General features: G+C 39.3%; 1 protein-coding gene across 4 annotated transcripts in view; it reads right to left on the bottom strand.

Annotated features, from left to right (window-relative positions):
• The window catches only part of LOC102122290 (testis-specific basic protein Y 1-like), a 537360-nt gene that overhangs the window by 87851 nt on the left and 437145 nt on the right, over positions 1–12364 (bottom strand). For all 4 annotated transcript variants that reach the window (XR_006695070.3, XR_006695071.2, XR_010584363.1 and 1 more), the window contains 2 exons: positions 11633–11765; positions 9518–9623 (listed from right to left, as the gene is read on the bottom strand). The gene's annotated coding sequence lies outside the window, so the exon portion shown is untranslated. The remainder of the gene's footprint in view (positions 1–9517; positions 9624–11632; positions 11766–12364) is intronic.

The following is a 12364-nucleotide window of genomic DNA, read 5'->3' as shown; positions in this document are numbered from 1 at the left end:
ACAATCTTGGGTCACTGCAACCTCTGCCTCCTGGGTTTGAGTGCTTCTTGTGCCTCAGTCTCCCGAGGAGCTGGGACTACAGGCGCATGATACCACACCCCACTAAGTTTTGTATTTTTTGTAGAGATGAGGTTTCGCCATGTTAGCCAGGCTGGTCTCAAACTCCTGGCCTCAAGAGATCTGCCTGCCTCCGCCTCTCAAAGTGTTGAGGTTACAGGCATAAGCCACTATGCCAGGCCTAAGATGTCACTTCTTATAAGCAGTCTGCTAGTACCTTAATCTCAGCATCTACTCAACAAAAGTTTATTCTGGAAGCTAAATGAGCCACACAGAGGATGTATAATAATTAATAAAGAGTTAAATGAATTCAAATGATGGAACTCAAGACATTTGTAGACATGTTGGTTTCCACAGCTTAGGTTTACACTACTGATAGTTTATATAGAAACATAGGTTATGTTTAACCTATGTGTGTGTGTATGTGTCTCTTATATAAGAGGAGATATAGCAGAAATGTAAATCATTAGAATTTTTAAACTTCTGTCTTAATATCTCAAGTCTGCTCAAGGAATGTTGATCTCTTGCTTTCAAGTTAACCCGGATTGTTAATTTTCTGGTTTTTAACAGAAATTCCTACACCACTGGAAGGGTTTCCTGGCAAAATGATTCCACGCTGGCCAAATCATTCCTCTGATCTAAGGCAACAGGCTCTTAACTCTCCTCCCATTCTTGCCCCTTTGAACTTATCCCCACCCCGAAGTTAGAGTAAACTTATTAAAATATAAGTTAAATCTTATTTCTTCCCTGTTCAAAACCTCCCAGTGATTTCTCAACCAATTCAGTGTAAAAGCCACAGCCCCTAATACGGCTCCTGCCCTTACACAATCTGTCCCTCTATATTCTGATGGGTTCTCCTTTTCTTTTCCCTGGCATCCCTGTCTCCTGGCTTACCTCCTTGCCATTCCTGGAAAACCTTAGATTTCCCCATCCTCATGTCCCTACCTCCATTTTTCTCAAGCCAGCCTATTTTGACTTGTGTAGTTTGTGTTACTACAAGACGTATGTGCTTCTTCGTCACCCCTTCACTCTCTAGGGCTAAGGACTAACTCTGAGCTTCTACAATAGTTCCATGCACATCATGGGCACCCAGTAAATGTTTGTGTCATGAACGAATATATGGTGAGACCATCTAGGGCAGCTCAACACAAATATAACACAAATCCCACCAGAATATTCAGCACAGAGTCAAGAATTGTCACTCAGGAATGGAAGGCCATAACCCTGTATTTTACATATCATTTGAGATGGCCCCAATTTATAACAGATTCAGTGTCTCCCATTTTTTTCATTGATGGTAAATTGGACACAGAATGTTTTCACTAGTCTTGTTGCACCTGGCCTGTGCTTTATATATAACAAGCCCAACTGAGACTTTAAGTCATTGGCACTGGTTCCAGTTTTCCACAGTTTGCCTCCCCTCATCCCTCTTGGTCCTCAGAACACTATCATTACCACCCCAATGACTGGAAAGAAAGTGACAAAATGTGCACCTTCATAGGATTTTCTACTTCATTTTCTGGGAAAATCTTTTCATATCTTCTCCCAACCTGGCCTCAGGTATTTCTTTCTATTGTCCTGCACTTGCTGAAAAGAGGTAAGACTCTGAATTTGAGGGAAAAATAAGAAAGAATTATATTATTTTCCATATGTTTTCTTTAGCTTGAGTTACAACAGTGATTCAAGCATTGTTTCTTTTTGCAATCATATGAATTATACAATTTTACAATTTGTCTGGCAAATTGGTTAAAGCAATTTCAATGCAAAGACGATTTACGAATAACAATGTAGGAATATTACTCCCTAGCTGAACTATCTTGGATACTCTCCCTCACTTCCATGTATTTCAGCTGCTTCATCTATAAGAGGAGCCATTTGGACTAGATTTCCTTCCAATCCTGTGCAGGTCTACTTTCAGTTTATTGTGTGCCAATCAAATCTTTCTACTTAACTTCGAGTAGAACCACATCTGTGTTAATTTAATACAAGTTTCAAGATGTCTACTGTGACCATGAGATAGTCTTTTATGCTATTATACAGTTATTAGTAATTCCATTATAATCGTCAGGAGAATAAAAAAAGAAAAACCTCATTAAGTAAACAAGCAAAAATAGCTATAGGTCGATGATGTCAAAAGCTAAATATACATGGAAAAAAGAGGTTAAGAAAACTATGCTTTATCCACAGGATATTAAACTTTTTTGGATTTTTGACTCAAGCATTAAAAAAAAAAAAAAAATAGACATGTCTTCATCCTGTGCAATTTCTGCCTAGATTACCAAAAGTCACTGTGGCCACTGAATCATCACTACAGCTGCCCGCAGATACTCTACTGAGCTTTAGGACCCATCATCTTCCTGGCTGGTCACTGAGCCTGTCCAAAGTTGGCATGTATTTATATTTTTCAAATGAGGAAGAAATGCTTTGTCTTTTCTAAAGCAGGAATTTAACTTCAAGTCATAGAGTCATGTGTTACTTAATGACAGGAACACTTGTGAGAAATGCTTCATCAGGTGACTTTGTTGTTACACAAACATGCACAACAAACCTAGGTGGTACAGCCTACTACACACCTAGGCAAGGTGGTGTAGCTTAGTGCTCCTGGGCTACAAACCTGCGCAGCATGTGACTACACTGAATATTGTAAGAAATTGTAACATAATGACAAGTATTTGCATATCTAAATATAGCCAAACATAGAAAAGGTAATGCATTGCACTGTGACACTATGACAGCTACAGTGTCACTAAGTGATAAGAATTTTTCAGCTACATTATAATTTTATGGGACTACCACTGTATGTGCAATCATTATGTGTCATGTGACTGTGTTGAGAATTTCCTTTTGCTAGTATAAGATCATCCACAAATTCCAGTCATTGTTATTCACAATGGACTATATCACTCACTGGAATTGCCTTCTTTTTTATTTTCAGAGCTGAGCTCTGTCACCCTGGCTGGAATGCAGTGGTGCAATCACAGTTCGCTGCAGCCTTGAACTCCTTGGCTCAAGCTATCTTCCTGCCTCAGCTTCCTGAGTAGCTGGGACTACAGGTGCACCACCAAACCTGCACAGCCTGCTTTATCAGAAAACTTATCACCACCCCTTGATTTATGACACTTAATTTTTTGGTTAACATTATACAAACTAGTTATTAATATGACTTTTCTAACTAATGACTAAAAATAAGAATCCTCTTGATTGAAACTTATCTTAAGGCTATGCATATGAGGTAAAGTTATGATATCTAAATTTAAGGTATGCTTGAGATAATCTCTTCTAACACACACACACACATGCACACATGTGCACACAAATGCACATTTCCATTCCTTTTGGTCTCCTTAAAGCAATGAGGGGGAGATAATGAGTTAGGTCTCCTCCCTCATTTCTAGAACATGTCTAGAAGCAATTTCAGTTGCCACCATTGGGGGATAAGGGTGCTGCTGGCATCCAGTGGGTAGAGAGTGGGGATGCTGCAAAACCCCATACAATGTACAGGGCAGGCCGTCATACAAAAGAGTCCTCTGGCCCCCTAAATTCTGTAGTGATAAAGATGAGAAACTCCACCCAAAACAAAGAAACACACACACACACAAAATAATCCTTACCTTTCAAAAAAAGTTTTGTCAACCTATTTTACTAATAGTTTTTTTTTTTTTTTAAGCATCTTGGATATTTTGCATTATTTTTTATTTTGTGTTGTTACAGGACCAATAGGTCCATAGGCTTGCTGCCTAGTAACAGACCAGTCCACCAAGACAACAGGGTTTGCAGCAGAGAAAGAGTTCAATTATTGTAGGTTAGCTGAGTAAGGATGACAAATGATGAGAGGGACCCTCAATGACTCCCTGGGGAGTTCTTGACTGGAGTTTTAAGGGGATCTTGGAGGGTAAGGGGCTGGAAAATTGGGATTGTTGATTGGTCAAGGTAAGAGGAATTAAATCATGGGTATGTGGAAACTGCATTCCTTGGTGAGTCAGCTCTTCATGGGGTCCTTTAGACTAGCTGATGTCAGTGCTTTCGTTGGTACTCAAGACCTGAAAGAGTATCTCAAATGCAAAATGTAACACTTAACAATACTTAAGATGTTACCTATAGAGCAGTCAAGGGGAGCTATAATGTCTTAAAGGGTGTATGTGATCTGGGGGCCATAGGTAGCAAACACCTATGAGGAAGGGTGTTAGAGAGCAGGCTGACCTAGTCATTAATGCTGAGTGAGCTGCAAGCTTGGTTTATTTTCATTTCTCCTCTTCCCTTCTTCCCTGCTTAATTTTATAAGATTTATAGGGATGGTATCAGTATTTTCAGGTTTTTTTCCCCATTCAATTTGTTCTGGCCAATTACCCTAGTCCTAGAAATGCTATGTATGCTTTGCTGATGATCTCAGCACAGTTCTCAGTGAAGACAACAGACCAACGCATTGACACCAAGGTGAGCCCAGTGCAGATGACTAAAGCACTACTTCTAGAAAAGTTAACATATTTTACTGCAATCCTGTTAGAAACTTTACCCTCCTGTCTGAAAAAATTAGTATTGATTGCACTGTCTTATGAATGACTGGCTAATCACACATAAATGGGCAACGTAAGTATGCTTTATTTTCAATTGTTTTATTTTCTGATATCTGTAATAATTCATGTGGCTTGAACTCAAGCCTATTTTTTTGAAGTTGCTTGCTATGTTTTTCTGAAGATGCAAAGGTACGACAAGATTATTTTTATTTGTTGAATGCAGGATGTGTCAATGCTTCATCAGATTGCATTCACAGGTTATTTTCTTCTCCTCTGTTATTTGAATCAGCTCAAAATTCCTGAGAGAGTGTAGGAAGATGAGTCATGATAATGTTCTTTCATTGAACACATGCTGCACTTTCTTTTTTTTTTTTTTTTTTTTCCGAGACTGAGTCTCGCTCTTTCACCCAGGCTGGAGTGCACTGGCGTGATCTCTGCTCACTGCAACCTCTGCCTCCGGGGTTCAAGCAATTCTTCTGCCTCAGCCTTCTGAGTTTCTGAGACTACAGGTGTGCGCCACCACATCCAGCTAATTTTTGTATTTTTAGTAGAGACAGGGTTTTACCATATTGGCCAGGCTGATCTTGATCTCCTGATCTCAGGCAATCTGCCCACCTTGGCCTCCCAAAGTGTTGAGATTGCAGATGTGAGCCACCATGCCCAGCCCATGCTGCACTTTCTAAGAGTTAGGGAACTTTGCCACAGGTTTCTTCATACTATGGCAACCACTACTGCTCCCTGATCATATAAAACCCCGTTGGGGCGGCTGGACCCAACACCAGGCCGTGGGAGCTACGAAGTCTGGCAGAGTCAAAAGAATGAGAAAAGATAAGTTTAAGAGTGCATAAAGTGGGTTCAGGGGGCCAATGCTAGTATGGAAGCTGTGAAGGCCCCGAGCTCTGGGAGCCCACACTATTTATTGGTAATCAAACAAAGAAGCAGGTGGTAAGGATGTGGGGGTTGAAAGGAAGTGGTGCATCAAGCACATGATCTATAGCTGTGATGGTTTAGTATTTCCTTTGAAGCACATGGAACATGTTCTGCTACTTGAGATAATGGGGGACATGTTCTACTTTAAGATACAATTGTTTTATGAGCCTGGGAGTGCTAGAAGCGAGAAGCCAGCAAGTCTAGACACACTCCAGAGGCCACGAGGGGTTTTATGCCCTGAGCCTTGGATTCCATCCAAGCCATGAGGGGTTTTATGCCCTGGGCTTAGATTATGGTGCACAGGGCAGCCTTCCACCCTTTGGCAGAGAGCTTGGCATTCCAAAGGCCACGAGGGGTTTTAGGCCCTGGACCCTGGATGTCTTCCAAGACTCTTTTACATTATGTCAGATATGCAAGCCCTGCGTCACCTTTTCTCCCAACAAATCCAACCTAATAATAAGAGATATAACAGAAAAACACATTTATTTTCATGATGAAAATGTTCTTAAAAGGAAGCAATCTGTTTTCTTGCTTTATACCACTTTAACTTCCATCCAACAAAAATTTTCTCTAATTATTTTAATGCATGGGGTAAAAGGATAGATTTTAGTCAAATGCCTAGACATACAATGGTGACTGCAAATAAACAGCTATTGTTTTCATCCTTATCTTAGAGTGACTCTGGTGGAAATATTTACAGATGAAATAATGTGATGTCTGAGAATCTCTTCCACTTACTGTGATGGGGATAGGATGAGGTTGTGGCAGGACTGACAGTCTGAGGCAAAGTGATGGGAGCAAAGACTCCCATTATACTATTTGGTCTATTTTAGATGTGCCCCAAATTCCTCTCATCATGATATTTGTAAAAGTGGCCTTTAAGGATATATATGCATCACATTTATATAAATGACACTCATCATTTATAAGTGAGGGAGCTAGACACAGCATTTTGTGGGCTATTAAGATAATTGGAAGGTTCTGGATGTTAAGGTGCACCTTTGCAATAAGGTGTCATATTGCAAAGCCAGCTGTGGTCTTGTCCTGATGTGGTGCTGAATGTCCTGCAAACTACTAGTGTCTGTCTTGATTCCTTTCTTAGCTCTTCAATTCCATCTTGGCATAGTTACTTTTCCTGCCAAGAACAGAGTTCAAAGAATGTTGCTTATTTCCTTTAAAAGTTTTCATCTTTCCCATTTGATATGGTTTGACTGTGTCCCCACCCAACACTCATTTTGAATTGTAATCCCCATGTGTCATGGGAGGGACCTAGTGGTGAAGTGATTGGATTATGGGGGCGGTTTCCCCCATGCTGTTCTCGTGATAGTGAGTTCTCATGAGATCTGATGGTTTTATAAGTGTCTCACATTTCCCCTGCTAGCACTTCTCTCCTGCTGCCATATTAAGAAGGATGTGTTTGCTTCCCCTTCTGTCATGATTATAAGTTTTCTGAGGCCTTCCCAGCCACACAGAACTGTGAGTCAATTAAACCTCTTTCCTTTATAAATTATCCAGTTTTGAGCAGTTCTTTATAGCAGTGTGAGAATGAATTAATACACCATTGTTCACAGTAACAGGTTTTCAACTTGATTAATGAGATATCTATATGTTTATTTTTCTAGTTGCTGTGTAGTCAGTATTTATCAAAAGTATAGGTTCTTTTTTTTTTTTTTTGAGACGGAGTCTCGCTCTGTCGCCTAGGCTGGAGTGCAGTGGCACGATCTCACTGCAAGCTCTGCCTCCCGGGTTTACGCCATTCTCCTGCCTCAGCCTCCCGAGTAGCTGGGACTACAGGCGCCTGCCACCTCACCTGGCTAGTTTTTTGTATTTTTTAGTAGAGACGGGGTTTCACTGTGTTAGCCAGGATGGTCTCGATCTCCTGACCTCGTGATCCGCCCATCTTGGCCTCCCAAAGTGCTGGGATTACAGGCTTGAGCCACCACGCCTGGCCCATACTTTTTATCTACCTCGTTGCTCAGCAAACTACAGTGCCCACCCCACCAGGCCAAATTGAGGCCCACTGGTTGGTTTTTGTAAGTAATGTTTTATTGGAACACAGTCATGCTCATTTGTTTATGTACTGTCTATGGCTGCTTTTGTGTTTAAAAGGCAGAGTAGCTGTGACAAAGAACATACAGTATGCAAAGCCTAAAACATTACTTCTGATCATTAAGAAAAAATAAATTGCTTACCCCTTATCTACCCTATAGTTTTAAGAATCTGTGTTGAGTATTTTTTCTTTTAAATGTGATATATATTTATGGTGTTTGATTTTATTATACATTAATATGCATACAACTCAAAAGAGTTCTATTATATTTTGACAAAATATCCTAATTGCCAAGAAAATGAAAATTTGGCCCTTGTACAGAGGAAGAAAAATATCTTAATTTTATTTCTTTTTATACTTGAGGCCTTTAGTTTCACTTTATTCTACTTTAAAATATTTCCAATGCCATTGAGCAATAGCTAATGAGTTAGTTTTTATATAATCAAAATATTTTCTTCTAAAAGTATCTTTGTAACTGAACAAATGTCTAAACTCCTTGGAATCTGCTCTGACTAGAGTTGAACAGTAAAGACTTATAAAGCTTGCTTAGTTTAAGAATGTAATTTGGCATAAAATAAAGAAGGTGAGTAAATGCAAAGTTTTAGCAAGTTTAATGTCTGTTTGAGCAAAAGGTGGGTCAGTAATTTGAAAATGCATGGGAATGGGTTGGTTCCTTAAGCACTGGTAGAGGTAGAGGCTTGGCATGGAAACAAAAGAAGAGCTTAAAAAAACCTGACAATGCTTTCTTAGGGGGTTATGCTCCACTTAGGAAACAATTTCTCTTTTTGACCATGATTTAGGTTGCATTAGCTTGTTGTTAATCTTTGAAAGGATGCACTTGTGTGTGTGCGTGGGTGCGTGTGTGTGTGTGTGCATACCTGATATTAAGTTTTCTAATAATTATCTGGTTATAGACCAAGAAGATTGAGGAGATAAAACTTCCCCTCACAGTGACAAGTTGACCTGGAAGGGACTTAACCATAGAGTATTTATTTATTTCAACTGGAGTTCTTCTGTTCAATACACACAGTAGCCAGTTGCCACTTGCAGCAGCTTAAATCAAACTAGTTAGAAATCAATAAAATGAGAAATTCAGTTCCTCTGTCTCAGCACATTTCAAGTGCTCATATCCATGTGAGGCTAGGGCTACCATACTGGAAAGCACAGGGTCATGGAGCTTTGCCATCATGACAGAAAGATGATGAATGTCGTGTTTCTGAACTTTTCTCAAGAGTTGGGTTACCAAGCCCCTTCTGCTAATACTTGAATGATCATAACTCAGATTTTAGAAAAGGCAAAGTTTCAAAACCTTGTATTATATGAATTTCACTCCTAGAGAAATAATGTTCAATTTGGAGGTAGAAGCAAGTTTGGCAAGTTGGAGGTAATGTTCTCTTGACTTTGAGTTAATGATTGGGTTGGTAGAGGGCTGAGAACTGTTATTCTGTCTCTTTCTCTTTTTCTCACTGGTTTCCAGCTTTTGTTTTTACGTTAACTCTACCTTTTGTCTCTCTCTCCCCACAATTCAAAGAAAAAATGTCTTCAGGATCACTGCACATGGCTAGAACTGGAATATATTAAGAGCTGATGCCATGTGAATTTTTTTTTTCATTTCCCCTGGACAGTAATATTTGATATTCGGTTGTGGAGAAGGTTTATTTTTTGGTCACTAAAACTAGCTCTAGATATTCTTCAACTTCCACTAAAGTTTGCTTCACAATACTGTATTGTAGGGAAATGACGGAAAGGAAGTGTCATGTTATTCACATCACCATTCCAACAGGCCCACACGCCAATGGTGACATTTAGTGATTGCAATAACAGAGTCAACTGAGAATACTGGTATTTCAGTATTTAACTGCAGAAGACATGTTTAAAACATTATATTTTGAGGGGAAATGGAAGTCCAACTTTTTATTGTAACAAAATTATAAATTTTATTCCAAAAACAAAAATCATGACTTACCTTTTTCTTCCTTTTGAAAAATTTTCTGTCTTTTATTTATTCTTAGACTGTCCCAAGGAACAAACAGCTTTATCTTCTTTAGTTTCATTATGTATAGATGGATAAACTGAAGAAGAAATTTCCTGTGTTAATTTCAAATTTTCGTATACATATTTCACTTATTTGGAAAACTTCTCAGGAGTTACTCTGGGGATAGGATTCTCACTTTGTCTTTTTTGTTGTTGTTGTTCTTCTTAAGAATTTTGAAATTCACTTCTTGGCATACATCACTATGTACCCAATGAATATGTACAATTATTATTTGTCTATTTTTTAAAAAAGAGAAGAAAAGAAAAAGGTTTTAAAAATGTGGAGCTAAGTACCAAAAGAAATACTTAAAAAATTGTTTTCAGTATAAAAAAGTTTCTAACATTTCTATTCGAGGACACAATTTTGTTGGTAAAGAAGAGTCTTATTCACCAAATATTTTCATCATAAATTATTAGTTATGAATAAATATTGAATTCATCAATAAATATGAGTGAACATGAGTGACTCACTGGAATTAATAAGTTGTGGATTCCAGTTTCAGGTTACAGTTACTGATCTTGATTTCAGGGCTATAATATAACATATCCTGGTAATCATGTATCATACGATTCATATCAACTTTTGGTAGTTGTTTCAATGCCATAGACAGTCCTTCAGGAATGGCCCCAGACTGGTTCATTATTTTTAATTTTAATTTTATTATTATTAATATTTTTTGAGATGGAGTCTCACCCTGTCACCCAGGCTGGAGTGCAATGGTGCAATCTCGGCTCACTGCAACCTCTGCCTCTGGGGTTCAAGTGATTCTCATGCCTCAGCCTCCCAAATAGCTGGTATTACAGGCGTCTCCCACTACATCCAGCTAATTTTTGTATTTTTACTAGAGATGGGGTTTCACCATGTTGGCCAGGCTGGTCTTGAACTCCTGACCTCAAGTGATCCACCCTCCTTGGCCTTCCAAAGTGCTGGGATTACAGGCATGAGCCACTGTGCCCGGCCTGTCATTTATTCTTTATCTGGTTCAGGAGTTAAACTGGAGCTTATTTATGTATTTATGTATTTATTTATTTATAGAGATGATGTTTCACCATATTGCCCAGGCTGGTCTCAAACTCCTGATCTCAAGTGATCCGCCTGCCTCAGCCTCCCAAAGTTCTGGGATTACAAGCGAGAGCCACTGCACCTAGTCTGGTTCATTCTTAAGCTTTGGACGTTTCCTTCTTTGGCGGGCAGGCTGCCAGTCATTCAGTTTCTGTTCAGTTTTTCTAACTGGGAAAATTAGCCTTAGTATTGTATGATTCCTCTAGTCTAGGAGGTACAGTTTGAGGATGCCCTAATTTCTCCTCTTTCCCAGACAATTTCTGGGGGCGAGGGAAGGGTAAGTTAGGTTGAGATGGCTTGAGAGCATAACAAATGAGAGCATCGAAAGTGTCAGAAGTGCAGATAGAAAGACAACAGAGTTTCTATTTTAATCCAGGAACAGACTGCATTTTGGTGTTTACCAAATAGCATAGTTAAAATGCTATATATACAAAGTGAATTTGCAACACATTACTTATGCAGTTGACCTTATCTCACTTTTAAGGATTCATGTCCTACTGTATTCCTAGACACTCCAGCCTCAAATATTTGAAGATCAGCAATCCCTTTGGCATCACTTCAGCTTTCTTTTCTATAGCTAAATTTAAGAAAAATACATTTACTAATTCTTACTTTAAACACATGGTCCTTAAAACATTTCTATCTGAATCTCTGTCTATCTGCATATCCTGGTATCCATATATCAAAAGTCTGCAATCATGTCCTCTACACTGGTTACATTTGAGGTGAACTTTGGGTATGTCATTTCAATGCCTTTTCCCCCAAGTACTTTACATTTTGTAGAATTGAATAATTTTTCTACACACAATAAAGTCCTTTCTACAATTTAGTTAATGAGTTCTATGATGTTAGATGTCTTGCTTGGCTTACTTTTTTTAGTTATAAATTATTATGTAGAGAATATCTACATTTAAATCTTGGCTTTTTTTTCACTATGTAGGGCCAAATTCTTTGATATAGAATTGCTAAGTCCAAACCAAATACCTGTTTGCACTTGAGGCATATTGTCATGCTGTCTTCCAGAAATGTGCAGCCTCCGAGAATGCCTTCTTCACTGCCCTTCTGTTGGTGTCATTTTAAAGTGGTTGATCTAGACCTCTCTTCTAAAATAATAATGCTGTCGGGATCAAAAGACAAAATACAGAAATTATAGGTCTCTTTCATTTTCTGTTTATGCAAAGATTGGTTGAAGACATCATTTGGCAATGGAGACGGGGGGGGGGGCGGGAGGGGAGCGGGGAACAGATAAATAGGTGCAAGCATGATGCTTTTAGATACTCTTCAGTGAGTATCTGTAAAAGTTCTTCCCTGAATGGAAATTTGTCTCCAAAACAGGGTTCCTGTGTCTCTTCTTCTATCACGTTGCAACCTTTCCAAGGACTTTTTTTTTTTTTGAGACGGAGTCTGGCCCCGTCGCCTAGGCTGGAGTGCAGTGGCACGATCTCGGCTCACTGCAAGCTCTGCCTCCCGGGTTCACACCATTCTCCTGCCTCAGCCTCCCGAGTAGCTGGGACTACAGGCACCAGCCACCACGCCCGGCTAATTTTTTGTATTTTTAGTAGAGACGGGGTTTCACCGTGTTAGCCAGGATGGTCTCGATCTCCTGACCTCGTGATCCACCCGCCTCAGCCTCCCAAAGTGCTGAGATTACAGGCGTGAGCCACCGCGCCCGGCTCCAAGGACTATTTTTGCTTAAACAATATATTCAAACATCGG

The sequence above is a fragment of the Macaca fascicularis genome, chromosome X, assembly GCF_037993035.2.
Source record: "Macaca fascicularis isolate 582-1 chromosome X, T2T-MFA8v1.1".
NCBI lineage: Eukaryota > Metazoa > Chordata > Mammalia > Primates > Cercopithecidae > Macaca > Macaca fascicularis.
The sequence above is the reverse complement of the archived record's forward strand: the minus strand, read 5'-3'. Positions and strand labels throughout refer to the sequence as shown.